This window comes from Triticum dicoccoides, chromosome 3A (assembly GCF_002162155.2).
Source record: "Triticum dicoccoides isolate Atlit2015 ecotype Zavitan chromosome 3A, WEW_v2.0, whole genome shotgun sequence".
Classification (NCBI taxonomy): Eukaryota; Viridiplantae; Streptophyta; class Magnoliopsida; order Poales; family Poaceae; genus Triticum; species Triticum dicoccoides.
Window position 1 is genome coordinate 41545641 of NC_041384.1, and position 17021 is coordinate 41562661.

Below are 17021 nucleotides of genomic sequence, written 5' to 3' on the forward strand. Positions count from 1 at the left end.
GACCGACAGTGATGGTGGAGCGGTGAGTGCGCGTGGTTCACGGGGCACACCCTTGAAGCACGACCGACGACGTTGGTCGTGCTCGGTGGCGAACCACGCGTCCTAGTTCGGCAAATCCACCGTGTACGTTGGGTCGTGGCGAAGGTCATCCAGGAGTAGAGCACGACGGTGCTGAATTTCCATCAGCTGTGTGCTACCTGAGTCTGGCACGGTCGGCACCGGAACCCTGTCGAGGTTGAGGTGCCACTCGCGCGGCAGGTTCACGTCGGGCTACGACACCGGCACACCATGCTTCCAGAAGTGCTAGCAGTGGTGCACCGACACATAGAGGCAAAAGTGCGACCGCCGACTAAGATGGACTTATGTGTTATCATAAACTAGCCAGTTTCCAATTGTATTGCCCAAAAGTAACAACCTAGTCACCTATATAATGTACACTTGTAACCGTTAGATAAATTGTACAGAAGACCAAACAAAGGAGATTCAACAAGGCCATGGAACAATTCACATGCTCCAACCATAGGTCGAGTGGATGATCCTAATGATCAGTGAATGATCCTAATGATAAGCGGCTTGTGAGATGATGTTGCCCCTCCGATGATTGGTGATGTCTGTGCTAGAGCTTGCTTACCGCCCAGCAAGGTAAGAAGTGATGGCTGCAAACGTATTAGAGTATATAGTTCATGAAACCTCTATCTATCAGAGAAAAACAACTCAGTTGAGCCAAAACCAGAGCACCAATCGAAGGGCATGACTGGACGCCATCCTTACTAGCGTCCAGGCCTGGACGCCATCCATACTAGCGTCCATCCTGGACGCTGTTATTCCTAACGTCCTTCCTATTTTTAAAATTTCCACCGGCCCTTTACCAGTTTCGGAATTACAGAATTATCATTTACTATTAATAAAAAAATCGGCCGTATATACTTGACGCAACATTTTCTTTGGTTCCGATTGATATGTAGACTGCAGACTGCTATGCAGCTGCCATTGGATGGCGCCCTTAACTAGGCAAGACAAACTAATAAATATTTTTGTATGAAAAACTGAAACACATGTAAATTTGCGAGCACAAAAACTTGAACTTAGTCCTTGATACATGGCACTACTCAAGGTGCTGAATCTATATGTATGTTGCATGCATAGCTTTCGTTAGGCAAAAAAATAGTAACTAAGTAGCTTCTAGTGTATCTGTAGAGCCTTGTCTAATTTTTGAAAGCATTCATTTTCAGCTTCCAATTTCTGCTATTCTCAGAACAAGTCACCGTGGCGGTTTGGGTGGATCTCCCTTGCCGGGTTTGTCTGATCGATGGCAGCCATACTTGAATCGTTGCTTGGATCATGTGCCAGTAAGTTGCAGAATATCATTACAGATGAGGCCATACTAATCCTCGGGGTGGAAGAAGAGCTCAGAGAAGTCCTGCGACGAGTAGAACTGATAAAATGTTGCATATATGATGCTGAGAAAAGGAGGACAAAAGAGCTAGCAGTAAACAATTGGCTCGGCCAACTGAGAGATGTTATATATGATGTTGATGAAATCCTAGATGTGGCTAGATGTAAAGGAAGCAAGCTACTTCCTGATGATCCTTCTTCATCATCAAGCAAATCAGCTGCATGTGCGGGCTTCTCAGTTTCCTCTTGCTTTTGTAACATCTGGTCACGTCATGATGTTGCTGTTCGGATTAGAGGCCTCAACAAAAAGATAGAGAACATTTCAAAGGACAAGATATTCTTAACATTCAACACTAGTACACAACCTGCTGGAAATGGTCCAACATCCAAATATGGTAAGAAGTTCCAACCTCGTTGAGCCCAACCTTGTGGGAAAGGAGATCATACGTTCTAGCAGGAGGTTGGTGGACTTAGTTCATTCACACAAGGAAAATAAGTCTTACAAGCTTGCTATTGTTGGAACCGGGGGAGTTGGTAAGACAACACTAGCTCAAAAGATATACAATGACAACAAAATAAAAGGAAGCTTTAAGATACACACATGGATTTGTGTGTCACAAGATTACAATCAAGTTACTCTTCTGAAAGAGGTTCTCCGTAATATTGATGTGCATCATCAGCAAGGTGAAACCATAGCCGAGCTGCAGAGAAAGCTTGCAGAAGCAATCAAGGACAAGAGTTTCTTTCTTGTTCTAGATGATGTGTGGCAGTCAAATGTTTGGACAGATTTAATAAAAATTCCAGTAAACGAAGCAGCTGTTGGAGTAATATTGGTAACTACAAGAAATGATCAAATTGCAATGACAATAGGTGTGCAGCATATCCATCGAGTTGATCTCATGTCAGTAGAGGTGGGATGGGAGCTACTTTTGGAAAAGCATGAACATTGACGAAGAGAAAGAAGTGCAGAATTTAAGAAACACAGGAATTGAGATTGTTCGTAAATGTGGTCACCTCCCTCTTGCAATCAAGGTTACCGCTAGTGCTTTGGCAAGCAGAGATCTAACGGAGAATGAGTGGAAAAAGTATTTGGGCAAATATGCTGGTTCCCAGAGCATGCTCTTGGATGAAATAGAAGGAGCTTTGTATCTAAGCTATGATGAGTTAACACATCGTCTGAAGCAGTGTTTCCTTTATTGTGCTTTGTATGCTGAAGATTCTATCATAGAGCGTGCAGAAGTTACCAGGTTATGGATTGCTGAAGGATTCATCGAGGAGCAGCAAGGCCAACTACTAGAAGACGTAGCAGAAGAGTACTACTACGAGCTAATACATCGGAATCTCCTCCAGCTAAATAGGTTCATTTTTGACCAGGTTGAATGCAAAATGCATGACCTCTTAAGACAACTTGCTTGTAATATATCAAGAGAAGAATGTTTTATTGGAGATGTTGAAACTTTAAGGGGTGAAAATATGTCAAAATTGCGACGTGTTACTGCTGTCATTAAGAAGGATACGTTAGTGTTACCTAGACTGGATAAGGTGGAGGTTAAGGTGAGGACTTTCCTAACTGTTAAGGGTCCATGGGGAATTGAGGATACATTGTTCAAGAGATTTCTGCTTCTTCGTGTTTTGGTATTGAATTGCTCATTTGTAGAAAAGATCCCAGGTTATATAGGAAAATTGATACATCTACGTCTACTTAATTTTATGATTCTTCGGTCGGCGGTATCCCACCTGGTTTGGTACCACTTGTTTGTCATCATTAATACACTTGATCCTCAATTATGTACGATCCTGTGTACATCTTCCAGCCATTGGGCAACTACCTAACCTGAAATATCTGAAAATAATGGGAGCACATGCAGTTACCAAGGTTGGACCTGAGTTATTTGGTTGCGGGAAGGGTGATCCCATATGCAGTGAGTTAGTTGCTTTCCCTAAACTTGAATGGTTGGTCATCAATGATATGCCCAGCTGGGAGGAGTGGTCCTTTCTTAATGAAGACGTTGTTGCTGATGATGAAATGGGAGAGGATGGAGCTGTTGAGATTCAAAAGGAGGATGCCCAATCTGCAAGGTTGCAACTGCTGCCTCGTTTGGTGAAGTTGCAACTCATAGGTTGCCCGAAGCTGAGGGCTCTGCCGCCACAGCTTGGAGAGGACACTGCCAGCTTGAAGGAGATCCTTTTAATTGGAATGAACAACTTGAAGGTCGTGAAGGACTTCCCACTGCTCTCTGAGCTTCTTACCATTGAGAATTGTGAAGGCCTGCAGAATGTCTCCAACCTCCCTCAAGTGACAGCGCTGCGTGTAGGTGCTTGTCCAAATTTAAGCCATGTAGAGGGATTGGGCAGTTTGCAGCAGCTGGGGATGGGCGAGGATATGCAAGAGATCTCTACACGCTGGGTCCCTGGGCTTCAAGAGCAACACCAGCGACTTCATGGCGAAGAACTGGATGTCTACATGTGGAGTTAGATTGCACAAGGTATATATGACACTCCATACTGGTTGGATATTTTTTATTGTATATTTGATTCTCTTAGCAGCCATGATTCAGTTTTCTCCCTCAGTGGACTCGTGCCTAAATTGCATCTTTGTTCAGTTGTGTGCCACTATACATGCTTATGCAACAGAAATACTTAGACCTTTTACTGATTATTCCAGAATTAGTACTTGTCCATTGGCAGACTGCAAGCGTGCAAGTTATTAAGTGTTGTAAAATGTTGCTCTTAAGTTGCTTACATTCTCATAATTATCCAGGTAGAGTTTATAATATTGGCATCTCCATTAACAGATATGAGTAGTAATAGTTGTTGAGGCATTGGTCTCTTATTCAGGCAAACTATACCCCAGTTGTGTATGTGACGCTGTGGAAAAACAACCGAAATTGTAGCTACACTCATGCTTGATCTCAGCATATACGGAATTGTACCAACTCTTGGTACGTATGTGTTTATGACTTTATGTGCTTGTCAATTGTCATAGTTGCTAATTATTTCGGTGTGTTTCGCTGGCGGCGTAGGACTGATGGCCCGTTCGCTTCGATGGGCAAAGCACCAAACGTACTAAGTTGAGGAAGTCTCTCAATGTTGAAGATGCGCAAGTTCCATGATGGATGTGTAGCGAGCTGGTGAAGGAACAAATTTCTTTGGGCAGGTGCCCTGGAATGTATCGATCGTTGTCTTGTGTGTGGGTATGCTTTCACCTTTTGGATTTAATCCAGAAATTTCGTTTTATTTGTTCCTGAACTTGGGGCCTTTGCTGTACTGAACCTCCATGGCACGGTTGGCGCGATTTTATTCTTTCAATGGAAGTGATGGATTTCCTTTTATTTTGTTTCTGAACTTGGGCGTGAGGCTTTGCCTGTGTAACCTGTACGGCCAAACCTGTGTGAGTGACCTGGTCATGAAGAGCATTTTTGTTACTGTATAAACCTGTGTTGTACGTATTGTGTCGCCAAACTACATTGTCAGAAGGATTGTTCAACTGAAAATCATGAACAAATAATATATATATATATATATATATATATATATATATATATATATATGTAGTATTTTTTTGGTTGTTGCAAGAAGTGGTGCACGATGACCGATGCTGCCAAACTGACACAGATGCAGACTGAGCACGGCGACGATGTGCGCAGTGTGGTGAAGGTGGCTGTTGCCGAGAGCTCCGGGAGCACAACCACGGCAGGAGCTCTGGAACTTGGGTGAAGTGCAGAAGGCAACTTCGGCAGAGGCACTCAACTGCATATGGAAGCCGCTATCTGTGGGTATGGTGAAGCATGAATGACGAAGTGCAATAATTATTGTTCCCTGCAACTGAGATGAAAGAAGATTCAATGATATTGCAGAAACTGCGACTACACCATCTTGGCAAAGCAATTAAAATAGTGCAATGCAGATGCAAGAATGAGGATTTGCACCAGCTTTAAGTTGTATCGAACTACCTAGTTGAAAGACTGATCAATTCAATCGGGAGTTCAGACATTCCAGTTGAAATCACTCCTTTGAAAGTCTGAACTTGCATTTAAATTCTGGGGGATGGAACAAATCGGCAGAGGCAACGTGGATAGTGGTGGTCTGCACCCTCTGAGCAAAGTTGTGCAATGTGGAGGGCTGCTAATTACGCTGCTCAAGAGGTTTAAGGATGCAGTCTCCAGGTATTATGATTTCTCAAAGTTAAACTGTAGTCAGGGGTTTTTCAACTGTATCTGTTGCTGATGGCAATCTCAATGATTATTTGGTCACTGAACATTTATCGTGACGTTCGTCGGGGATTAGACCTGCATCTTCCCGCTTCTCTCTAGATTCGTGCTCCACGGCACACTGATCTCAAATTCTCTGTTATCTCACCCTCCTTAGCACCGGCACGACTCCACTGCAATACCCCCCGAGCTCCATGGATCGCTACTCTTAATTTGGTGCCGGATCTGATTCAGAATATTCGAGATGTGGGGAATCAAATCAGTCTGCTTTTCCTGGTAATGTGAGCTACACAAGATTTTTGCAATGCAATTGGAAGATTTCTCTGCGCAAGAAATATTGTACCACTATCTATCTAGATGATGAGGTCAGGTGGGCATATTAGGTACAACAATTTTATATACTCCATCTCCCATTCTGACCGTCCTGTCTGTGTTAGCCTGCTATTTTCTACAGAAGCAGAGGAGGGAGACGACTTTAGCACCTAGTGTTGTGTTGTGTGGGAGGTGATGCTGTGCAGCGATGACTGCAACACCAATGATGCTGTGGGAAGATCTGCACAAAGCCGACGATGTTCCCGTGGGCGAAAATGGTGTTGCATGGTGGCCAATATAACGCCGGCGACGACAGCAGCAGCTGCAACGGCTGGAGCACGAAAAAACCCAATCCAATAGTGTGGAATCTCCGAGAGCACGAACACGAAATCATTCTGGAAAGCTTACGCACCCCGGTCGCGTTATCTTGGCCGCCCGTACGCGTTGGGATCCGTGCCGTCGTCAGCCGCTAAAACAGGTCACGGGCATTGCGGCAGTGTGATTACCCACCACAGGTCTGTGATCAATCTAGTTCCAGTAGGCTACTGTGCATGAAGTCTAGCTGGGCAACACAGCTAAAAGACATGCGCATATGGACAAAGTCAACAACAACACAGCTTCACATACTCGTGACATGGGTTTTTAACTCAACTTCGCTTTTTGGTTACGCGGGTGGGAGAAGGTTCGCTGGCAGTGCCTGGTGACCATGACTCATGTACGATGCACATGTTTTAGGACATGGACGAAGTACACGATGAAAAGTCACAGTTCATGTACAATGTACATGGTTTGGTAAGGCCCAGACACTGCAAACATGGACGATGCATGGGTTGGACCAAGTCAAAGCATTAGGGCAACTCCAATGCCGTGCTTTAAATCATTCACAAATGTTCGGATCTCATAGTGCGGACATTTTTCATCATTCAACGTCGTGGGATAAACATCCGTTGCATCATTCGAATGTTCGAAATCTCACAAACTGGGCACGGTAGCGACGACATACATGGAGGCGAAAATGGGACGCCATGGATACAACACTAGAATACACGAGTCGACATGAACGTTGGCACGGTGGCAACGACGGACGTTGAGGCGAGCATGATGCCATGGATACAATGGTTAGAATACACGAGTCGACATGGACGTTGGCACGGTAGCGACGACGGACGTCGAGACGAGCATGATGCCATGGATACAATGGTTAGAATACACGAGTCGACATGGACGTTGGCACGGTAGCGACGACGGACGTCGAGACGAGCATGATGCCATGAATACAACACTTAAGGTACGTGACTCGACGCAGATGTCGGGACGGTAGCAACGATGGACGCGGAGACGAACACATGACACTACGAATACAACACTTAAGATACGTGACTTGACACGGACGTCAGGACGGTAGCAACGACGGACGCGGAGACGAACACATGACGCCATGAATACAACACTTAAGGTATGCGACTCGACGCGGACGTCGGGACGGTAGCAACGATGGACACGGAGACGAATACAACACTTAGGGTACATGACTCGACGCGAACATCGGGACGATAGCCCGAGACAAGTACGTATGCCACGAATACAACAACTAGGGTACGCAAGTCGATGCAGACGTCTGCACGATAACGACGACGATGGACGCGAAGACGAGCACGGTACGCCATGGATACAATGGTTAGAGGAGGCAGGTCGACACGGATGTCTGCTCGGTCATTGTCCGCGGGCATATCTAGATGTGTCTGCGTACGTATAGGGGACCGATTTTACAACTATGGTTGTGTAGAAGCTCCAAGGGCTCATATTTTGCCAGGGACCTCCAGATGTGCTTCGCACATGTCAAACACTTATCGATGGCTGTACGAGTGATCGGGGTACACGAAGCAAACAACTTGTGCCGCGCCACATGCATTTTTCTACGATAGCTGGCCTGATGATTTTTTTTCTTGCATTGACACAGGGAAGTAGGGAACAGTGCTAGATTTTATTTAGACCGTTAGCCCATGAGGCACCGTCTCGTGAGCATCTCATCGATCTTCGGGCGGCAGAAAGAAACAAGACGTCTCAGAATCTAGGGGACCTTTTCATTCAGTCCTACCCCCGAGCCTGCCAACATACTGTATGAGTCAGGTCATGACGCTAGTTAATGGAGCTTAATGCTACGTATCTCGAGGTACAAGAAAAAGAACGGACTGCCAAGATAACGTGGCCCGGGTGCGTAGGCTCAAAAAATCCACCTCCAGCACGAACAACCTCCTTCTGTTCCTCTTGGCCGCTCGCCGCCCAACCCCGTCTAGCCGGCAGCGCTGGCGCATACGGGATCCGCGGAGACTCCTCCAGCATGCGGTGGCGGTGGCCGGTGCAGATGGGATCGGAACACTAGCGGCGGCGGAAGATATGTTCGTAACCTAAACTGATACTTGCTCCGTCCGAAAAAGCTTGTCCCTCAAATGGTGTTAGATACGTCCATTTGAGAGACAAGCTTGGGACAAGCTTTTTTTTCAAACAGAGGAAGTACCATGTAAACAATTATGCTTTGTGGGAAACTGCATGACACCCTAATGCCGGTGTGGCTCTTTTTATATATAAGGGTACATATTATATAAAATTACAATATACGGATATACACAGAAGCTCTATACAAAATACATTCTAACACGGAAATCATAACACATGAAAAGTACATACTACATATCCTGGGTGTTGCAGGAATCGTGGACGACGAAGACGATGGCAAACTGACACAGCTGCAGAATGAACATGGCACGATGTGTGCAGTGCGGTGAATGTTGTCGTTCCTGAGCTCCAGGAGCACAACCCCGGAGCCTGCGCCGGAGTTCTGCAACTTCTGCGAAGCGTGGACGGGGATGACAGACGGTGGGGGCCAAGTACGTTTTGAAGCAGCTATGTGCAGAAGTGTGAGCTATGAATGGGCAAGCTCTGTTTCTCTACGGTTGAGCTCAAGAATAGTAAGGGACATTGCAGGAACTATCACTACACGATCTGCCATAGCGATAGTCCGGTCCAATGCAAATTCTCTTCAGTGCTAGTATCTTCTTCTATTCTGAACTCAATTAATTAGTGCAATACAGTGCAGAATTAATGGGTTAAAGGTTTGCTCTCCTTAGCTTAAAAGTATTGATTAATGCTGAACAAAGTTCAGTCAAAAGTTTCTTTTTAGTTCAGTCAAAAGTTTCTTTTTTGAGACAAAAATTCAGTCGAAAGTTCAGGCGTCCAGTTTAAAGCAGGCTTCCTGGCTGGCCGTCATCATCAAGGCCATTCCTATATGGAAGCGGCGATAGCGGCTCGCTGGCGGCGGCAATTGTCGTTCGCTGATCCTTGAAACTCGATGTAATTTTTATTATATTTGAGGTGCTTTGTAATTCTGGTTAATCTTTATAATAGATCTAACATTTTTTGAAAAAAAGGAAAGCATGCTTTGAATTTTTGAACATGCAATGCAGATAGTGGTGGTCTGCACCTGCTGAGTAAAGCTCGCCCTTTTTTAATTTCTTTTCCTTTTCTTTTTAGTTCCTTTCTTGGTTTTCTTTATCTTCAGTTCCTTGTTACAAGAAACAGAGAAATGTTTTTGACATATATAAATCCTTTAAAATTGCACACTTTTTAAAAATTACACAAAACTTATTTTGAAAATGCATTAGCACTTTTTGATTACTTCAATATTTTTTGTAAATACATGAACATTTTTTAAATATATGGAACAATTTTAACATATTTTCAAATATTTTTTTCTCAATAGATGTGAACATTTTTAAAATACATAAGTGAACACTTTCTTATCATTTTTGTGTTTATGTTTTCCTATTTACCTTTTCTCCTTTTTGTGGTTTTTTCTTCTTCTTTTTATGTTCACATTCCTGTTTTTTTATCTCTCTGGGTTTTTAGAGTTTCCCCTTTTCGCAGTGCACATTTTTTTGAACTGCACAAGTATTTTTGAAAAAAACGCAAAATATTTTTAGAATATGATATAAAGATTATTTAAATGCACCACCAATATCTATAGAAAATATGAAACATTTATAACAAACATGAAATATTTTTAATACATTTTGAAATATTTTTAAATACACATTATATGTTTTTAAAATACACTGTGATTATTTTTGAGGCATGATGAATCTTTTTCTAAACACGCTCAACATTTTTTTACAAAAAAAACATTCATAGAACAATATTATTATTTTTATACTTGTTTGAAATACGTTAATATTTGTAAAAATATTTGGGCACCTTTTTAAGTATATGGTCATTTAAGAAAAATAAGTGCTCATGTATCTCAATATATATTCTTGTATTTTACAGCTCGCAACAAGTGAGTAATTCCGGAATCCATTGGCTCCCTAAAGAACCTTCAAGTACTAAGCTTGAGACGGTGTGTTTATCTACACAGTCTTCCTTCAGCAATGACCCTGTTGAGCTGTTTAAGATGTCTTGACCTTTTTGACACAAAAGTAAACCAGGTTCCAAAAGGGACAGGGAATCTGAAATTCCTCACCGTTGTAAGAGATTATTCCGCCGGTGATGGAATTGATAGCTAACAGACAAGATGAATGGAAGTTGGAAGAGTTGTCTTCTTAGTTGCATATGAGGTTTATTTTGTCTTGTTAAACTGAAAAGAGTGGCTCATTGTAGTACAAATGCAATGCCGTCAGACAAAAAAAAATCTAAAAAACTAGTACTAGACTGAACTGGACGTGGAGACGGATAATATTCAGAAGAAGATATTAGTAATACTGAGAATGTCTTTGAGTAGCTAATACCTCCGCATAACCTGAAAGACCTATGTATTTATGGATTCTTTGGTAAGTGGTATCCTACCTGCTTTGCTACCGCCTGTTTGTCTTTACTACTAGTATACTTACTTGATACTCATAGATATACGATCCTGTGCTGATCTTCCATCGATTGGGCAGCTACCGAACTTGAAATTTCTGAGAATTGATGGAGCACATGTAGTTACCAAGGTTGGACCTGAATTTGTTTGCTGCAAGAATGGTGACCTTGTATGTAATGAGTTTGTTGTTTTCCCTAAACTTGAATGGTTAATCATCAATGTGAATGGTCTTCTTTTCATGACGAGGAAGAAGTTACTACTGCTTATGGATGGGGAAAGGATGGAGCGGATGAGATCTGCCAAGCCGAGGTATGTCCTCGTTTGGTGCAGCTGCAACTTCACAATTGTCCAAAACTGAGGGATCTCCCGCAACAGCTTGGAGAGGACACCGCCTGCTTGAAAGAGCTCAATCTAATTAAGAGGACTAAACAACTTGAAGGCCATGGAGGACCACCTAGTGCTCTTTGAGGTCCTTGTTATTGGGTATTGTGAAGGCCTTGAGAGGATCTGCAGCCTCCCTCGAGTGACAAAGTTGCATGTATTTGGTTATCCAAAATAGAAGTGGCGGTTTCTGGCCTTGCCCGCCACTAATTTGAGGCCACCTATAAGCCTTTTCACAGCAGTGTTGGATCACCACTACGGAGAGGAGAGCAGCATCCCACCATCGACAAGGAGGTAGACACTCACAATCACCAGCCATGGTTGCCTACACGCTAGCCCATAACCATCGCCACCCAGATCTACCAAAGGCAGCAACATGTGACATCATGGTCTTTCCTATCAACAAGGTGTGTTTTCTTTTCCATAAGCTCATATATCCAAAGAAGCTTCAAGTAATTCGAGGATGGATGACCTGCTAGGAAGTTGTTCCCGAGTGCTCACAGGTGAGGAGAAAAGTGCGCAGGAAAGACCATTATTGGTCTATGTGGCGAATCTATATCCCAGGTGGTCGGCAGGCGTAATGGCCGGGAATCGGTGGCTGTGGTCGGGGTGTTACACAACACAACCGTCATGCCATCACCCTCGCAACAAAGGCGCCGCCAACAGCTCGCGCAACAAGATCCGAGGGCCCATCGCACCTCCGGCCACCCTCTCCATGCCGGTGAATAGAATCACCAGACGTGCATGTCGATGTCCAGGGTCGACGCCTGAACAACCACCACTGGTCGCCACAACTGGCCACCACATTGCCCCGCAGCCCAGCCATCACTGATGAGCTTTGCTTGTTGACTTTATCCGGCAACAATTGGGAGAGCATGAGGGAGATGAGGCATAGGCGGTTAGGGTTCACCCGAGCCGTCCCCCGGGAGCATAGCAAGCGAAGCCGAACAACAAAGATCGCTCAACATGTACTATGTCGCTATGTGTTTTACAACGAGTATAAGTGACTACTAATGTATCACTTCCTATACATGTCATTATCATCTCTCAAAAGAACTTCGCATCATGTGACCACATGAACATGCTTTGGCTATGTAGAAATGATATTGTAATCAACGACAAAAACACTATTGGTTTGCATATTATTTTTTATTATACGCACTGGCTTTGTACATGGTCTATGCTACATCGAAACGGAGTACCAACCGCTATTTAAGGCGAATTTTAACCAACATGGATGGCAAAATAATCTTTGGATCGGTGCACCCCCTTCTTCGATATAGGCATAGTGTCGACTCTATATGGCTTTACTGTCGCCGATGTGCACAAGCCGGTGTTGATCATCATGTTTTGTATATGATTAATGCTACATTGCTTAACACTACATTTTATAAGTTAATAAAAACACTCTTTATCCAAAAAAAACTTTGCATCAGCAAGAAAAATCTCCAAAAGAATTTAATTAAGAAAAAATACTGACAAGGCGGCCCCACCTGCAAAACGTTGGGTACACGCGTCTCTTGCCTCTGTCTTCTTTTTCCCCCTCTTTGCCGCTCGCTGCTGAACCCTCCTTGGCTAGCCCCAACCCCGACGAACCGGCGGCGGCGCCGGGAGCCCGGGGCCATACGGGATCCGCGGAGACGCATCCAGCGGGCTGTTGTGGTACATGGCTGACTCCTCCTCCTCTTACTTCCGTTTCGCCGCTGCGGCGTCGCCCGCTTCTCCGAGCAGGTCTTGGTGCCCAGGGCATCAGGGACAGAGTATGTATGTCCTCACCCGTCTCCATCCCACTGTCAAAATCCTCTCTCAAACTCAGACCACCTATTTATTCTCGTTCGCGCAGCAATTTTCTTTGCTTTGGGGGCGGAATTTGGGATGTATTGGGATGCTAGCACCCGTCTCATCTGTGTGACACTGCATACTTTACTGTAATCTGGTTGAGGATAAGAGGTTCTATGTAGCCTGAGCTACAAAGGAACTTTACCTTACTGTAATGTGGAGAACTGAAAGGGATAAATAGGCCAATTCGATGGTCCGGTTAAGAGCTTGATTGGGGAATGGGGATTCAGTTTCACGACTTAGAGTATCTTTTCACACATATCCAAATTTGCAAATGTGGGGCCATTTTTAAGCTTACAATGCTACCATTCAATCGCTATCCAAGTTTTGTTCACAAGTGTGCTCTAGTTACTCTGTAGCCCCAAGGTGAACCTCCTTGACTGCCTGGGTTAACTGTGATGAATACAACATATAGTCGTTTGTAAGCTGTGTCTCACATTTCTTTACGGGATCTTTAGTGGCAATTATGATATGTGCAGATTCTGCTGTACATCTCTCAGATCGTAAATGTAGGCTGTCGTTGTGCGGTCCTCCCTTGGCAGACCTCGTTGGGGACTGAGTTGTCTCATTCCTGTAAGAGACTGGCTGTCATGGCTGGTTGATGAAAATGATGTTACCGGGAAAACAAAGATGAAAATGATGTTGTTTAGGTATCCAATTTCCACTTGTGCTTTGCTCTTGCTTGGCTCCAGTACATGGCGCTACTAGCTCAGGTAAGTCATCAGGTTCTACTTGCGGCGAGGGGAAGGAGCAGAGAGGAGGGCGCGGGCGCTGGCGGCACTAGGGTTCACACGGCCTCTCGCGGGAGAGGCGCGGATGAACGGGTTGTGCCATAATGACAACAATCTCAAATTCTCTGTTACCTCATCATCTACAATTTTCTCCGAGTGCCATCGCTACTCTCAATTTGGTCCCAGATCTGACTGGAGACTATTTGGGATCAATCTGTTACTCGAGGTAAGCTATACTACATAGATTTTGGTTGAACATTAACTAGCTAAATGATTTGTCATTGGGGAGATTATTAAAAAAACGCATTGGTGAGGAGAGGATTTGTCTGCACAGGAAAGAGAACATGATGTCCTAATCTATTCATTAGGTACCATCTATCTAGATGAGGATGGGTGGGCATGTTAGGTACAACAATACAATAAGATACTCCCATTAGGACTATCCTATGTGCTACTTGGCTTAAGCTATTCATCATTGGCGGTTGGCGATGACCAATGCTACCAGTAAATCACACAGCAATGACAATAAGCAGGTTGGCAGTCTCTTTCACAAATACTCTGCACGCCATCCAACTCAGCACCTTTGTCGCATACTGTTTTAGGCTGCATTTTTCTACATAAACAGAGGAAGGGGGGAGGGGGGGGGGGCGACTTCAGCACACCTAGTGTTATCTGGGTATCCTACCACTGCTTTACTTGCTCTCTTGCTCATATCCCATTGGCCTGCCATTGACTCCGGTAAGGCATAAGGAAATCAAGTACATAATTTGAAGACTATTTTTCATTCTATTATCTCCAATTAATCGGTGTATGCATCTAATCCATGCAGAGGAAGTTCCACCTTGGTTGCTTGTGTTTGTTCCTTTGGTCTTGGTCCACTGATCACTGATTCAACCAGGATTCAAGTGATCCGGTGGGACAGGAAATAGTTTATGCTAACACGCTCTACTCTTACAACACTCACATCAGTGCCTTATCAGTTTTATTACCGGCCCATATTCAGGTATATATTTGATCTCAATGTTCTGCACTTATAGATCAACTCCCTCTGTAAACTAATATAAGAGCGTTTAGATCACTATCTAAGAGCTCTTATATTAGTTTACGGAGGGAGTACAACACACTGGCACTTCTTTTGTTCAGTAGTTGGTAGAAAATCTTCTATTTATCCACTGTATAGGTATAGCAGCATGGTTTTCTCACTTGATCGATGATCTTCTACTCTCTTTTTTTATTCTAGTTGTTCCCAGTCTTGCGAGATCTTAAAAGTGGCGATGAGCTGATCATCATAGCAGACTTTGTCTTCAAGAAGATGAATATGGATTCTTATTATTGACTAAAGACTAGTTTGTAAGGTAAAGGCTTCCAATCATAAGCAACTTCACTTTCATTACTATTTTCATTCTCAATCATAAGGAGTGGCCCATGCATTTGCGCGGCTAGGTTAACAATATGTTTTTTCTGCATATAATTTTAGGTTATGACAAAGTCCCGAGTATTATGCCATAATAGTTATTTTGCATATAAATATGTTAGCGCAAAATCTGTGACAAATGGTTATATTACTTTACTGGAGCAGTGCAAATATATTTATCTCTGAAAGATATATTTGGCAAGCACTGGTTTCCAATATCTTTGTAACAAGTGTTTTCTCGAACCCATGTGGCCGCCGCAAGTGAACACATGCCTATTTCTTCCTCCATTTTTTTTCTTACAAAGGGTGGATTTTATTGACTCAAAAGACAAACACAATGAGCGCACACCTGGCTTGTGCATAACTAGGATGCACACAATCAACACCAACGCGTACACACACACAAAAGAAAAGCACGCCGGCAAAGAGCAAACTCATGCATGATCAAAGCTATGCGTACACGATGAAAGGAAAAAAGAAGCGTTTAATAAACTATGGCAAGGACCATATCCGCGCCAACCATCTTTTGACACCACAAGAACAATGACAAAGGTTCTTCAACAGCAACACCTTCAGGAAGGGAACGATGCTCAAGCATTGTCGTCACCGGATCTAACCACCAAAGGCCAGATTATAGTTTTTCACCCTGAAGAATAAGTTCGAGCATATCCGACCAAGGCCTTCAACAAGGTAGCAACACAAAAACATTGCTATTGCTAGGTATAGCAACTCGGGTCAGACTTAGGTTTTCACCGCGGAGCTCGAGACCGGGTACTTAGAGAAGCACCACCAAATTGAAGTCAATCATGTATTGTCGTCACCATTTTCAGCGATCCCAGTAGCTACAAGTGTAGCATAGTATCGAGTGACGGCACCACAGCCGCCGCTACGCAACCATACCCTCTGCGTGAAGCTGCTGTCCATAGATTTCATCTCTCCACCGAATGCAAACTAGTTGGAGTGAAAGCCGCCAAAACCCACAAATGAACCTTCTGGCTACAACCTGGAACCTTGCCAGTGTGAGTCACCGATAGCAGCCACTGGATCTGGAGAGAGGGTCCCTCATGAAGACCATTTGGTGTCCTCTGCAATCTGCCGCTCAAGTGGTCGGTTGATGCCGTCACGATCAGGATGAGAAATGACTCGGCGCGCTAGATCTGGAAGACAGGGACCTCGCCGGGGACACCAAGTTGGGAGAGGGCTGGCTCCAACGATGGCCAAAGGCCCACAACCAGGAGCCGGGAGGCCGCACCCCAATCGCCATAAGAGACCGCGCAGCCCTGTAGCTAGAGGAGGGTGAGTCCCGGTGGTGGCGGCGGCTCACCCATAGCTCGAGCGGTGGCGGGGTCTAGCAAGGAGAGCCGTGCCGTCACGCCGAAGAACCGGAGCGACGACAAGGATGGGATGGGATGGGATGCAAGGATGGGATGGGAGCACTGCCGCCGAGGGCTTTGCTTGGCGGCGCACCAACGGTGACGTGGGGGAGGGGACGGGGTTGTAGAAGGCTAATGGCTACGGCGGAGGAGTGCCTCCCCCTATTAAAATTGACAGAGCATTTCACTTCTCCCGGCCTGTGCACCAACTAGGGATGGACACAACCATTTTAGTATGAGTACTAGGATTTTTAGCTTGATGTGTTGTTCCACGATGCATCAAGTTTGGTCCTCGAGGATTTTTTTTGTATGAGTACCAATATTTTAATGTACCAATTCCTTATCTGTACCAACTCCCTTCAACCTTCTTGTATGCTTCTTCTCTCCCAAGTCATCGCTTAATGCGCCACTTGATTTCGTCTGTGCGGCCGGTCACCAGCTTGATCTCCTTTTGGCCCACATTTTCCATTCCTATGATGCCCTGCTCCACTGCCTCTTGCGCACCCCCCC

At 44.5% G+C, this 17021-nt stretch overlaps 1 protein-coding gene across 3 annotated transcripts in view; it reads left to right on the plus strand.

The window, feature by feature from the left end:
* The first annotated feature begins 12705 nt into the window (after window positions 1-12705).
* LOC119266928 (putative disease resistance protein RGA3) overlaps window positions 12706-17021 on the plus strand; it is a 10200-nt gene continuing 5884 nt past the window's right edge. The window contains exons 1-4 of one of the 3 annotated variants that reach the window (XM_037548203.1): window positions 12706-12918; window positions 12998-14462; window positions 14554-14727; window positions 14965-15079. The gene's annotated coding sequence lies outside the window, so the exon portion shown is untranslated. Of the gene's footprint in view, window positions 14463-14553; window positions 14728-14964; window positions 15080-17021 lie in introns of all 3 variants that reach the window. The other 2 variants (XM_037548202.1, XM_037548204.1) reach the window with 2 other exon arrangements.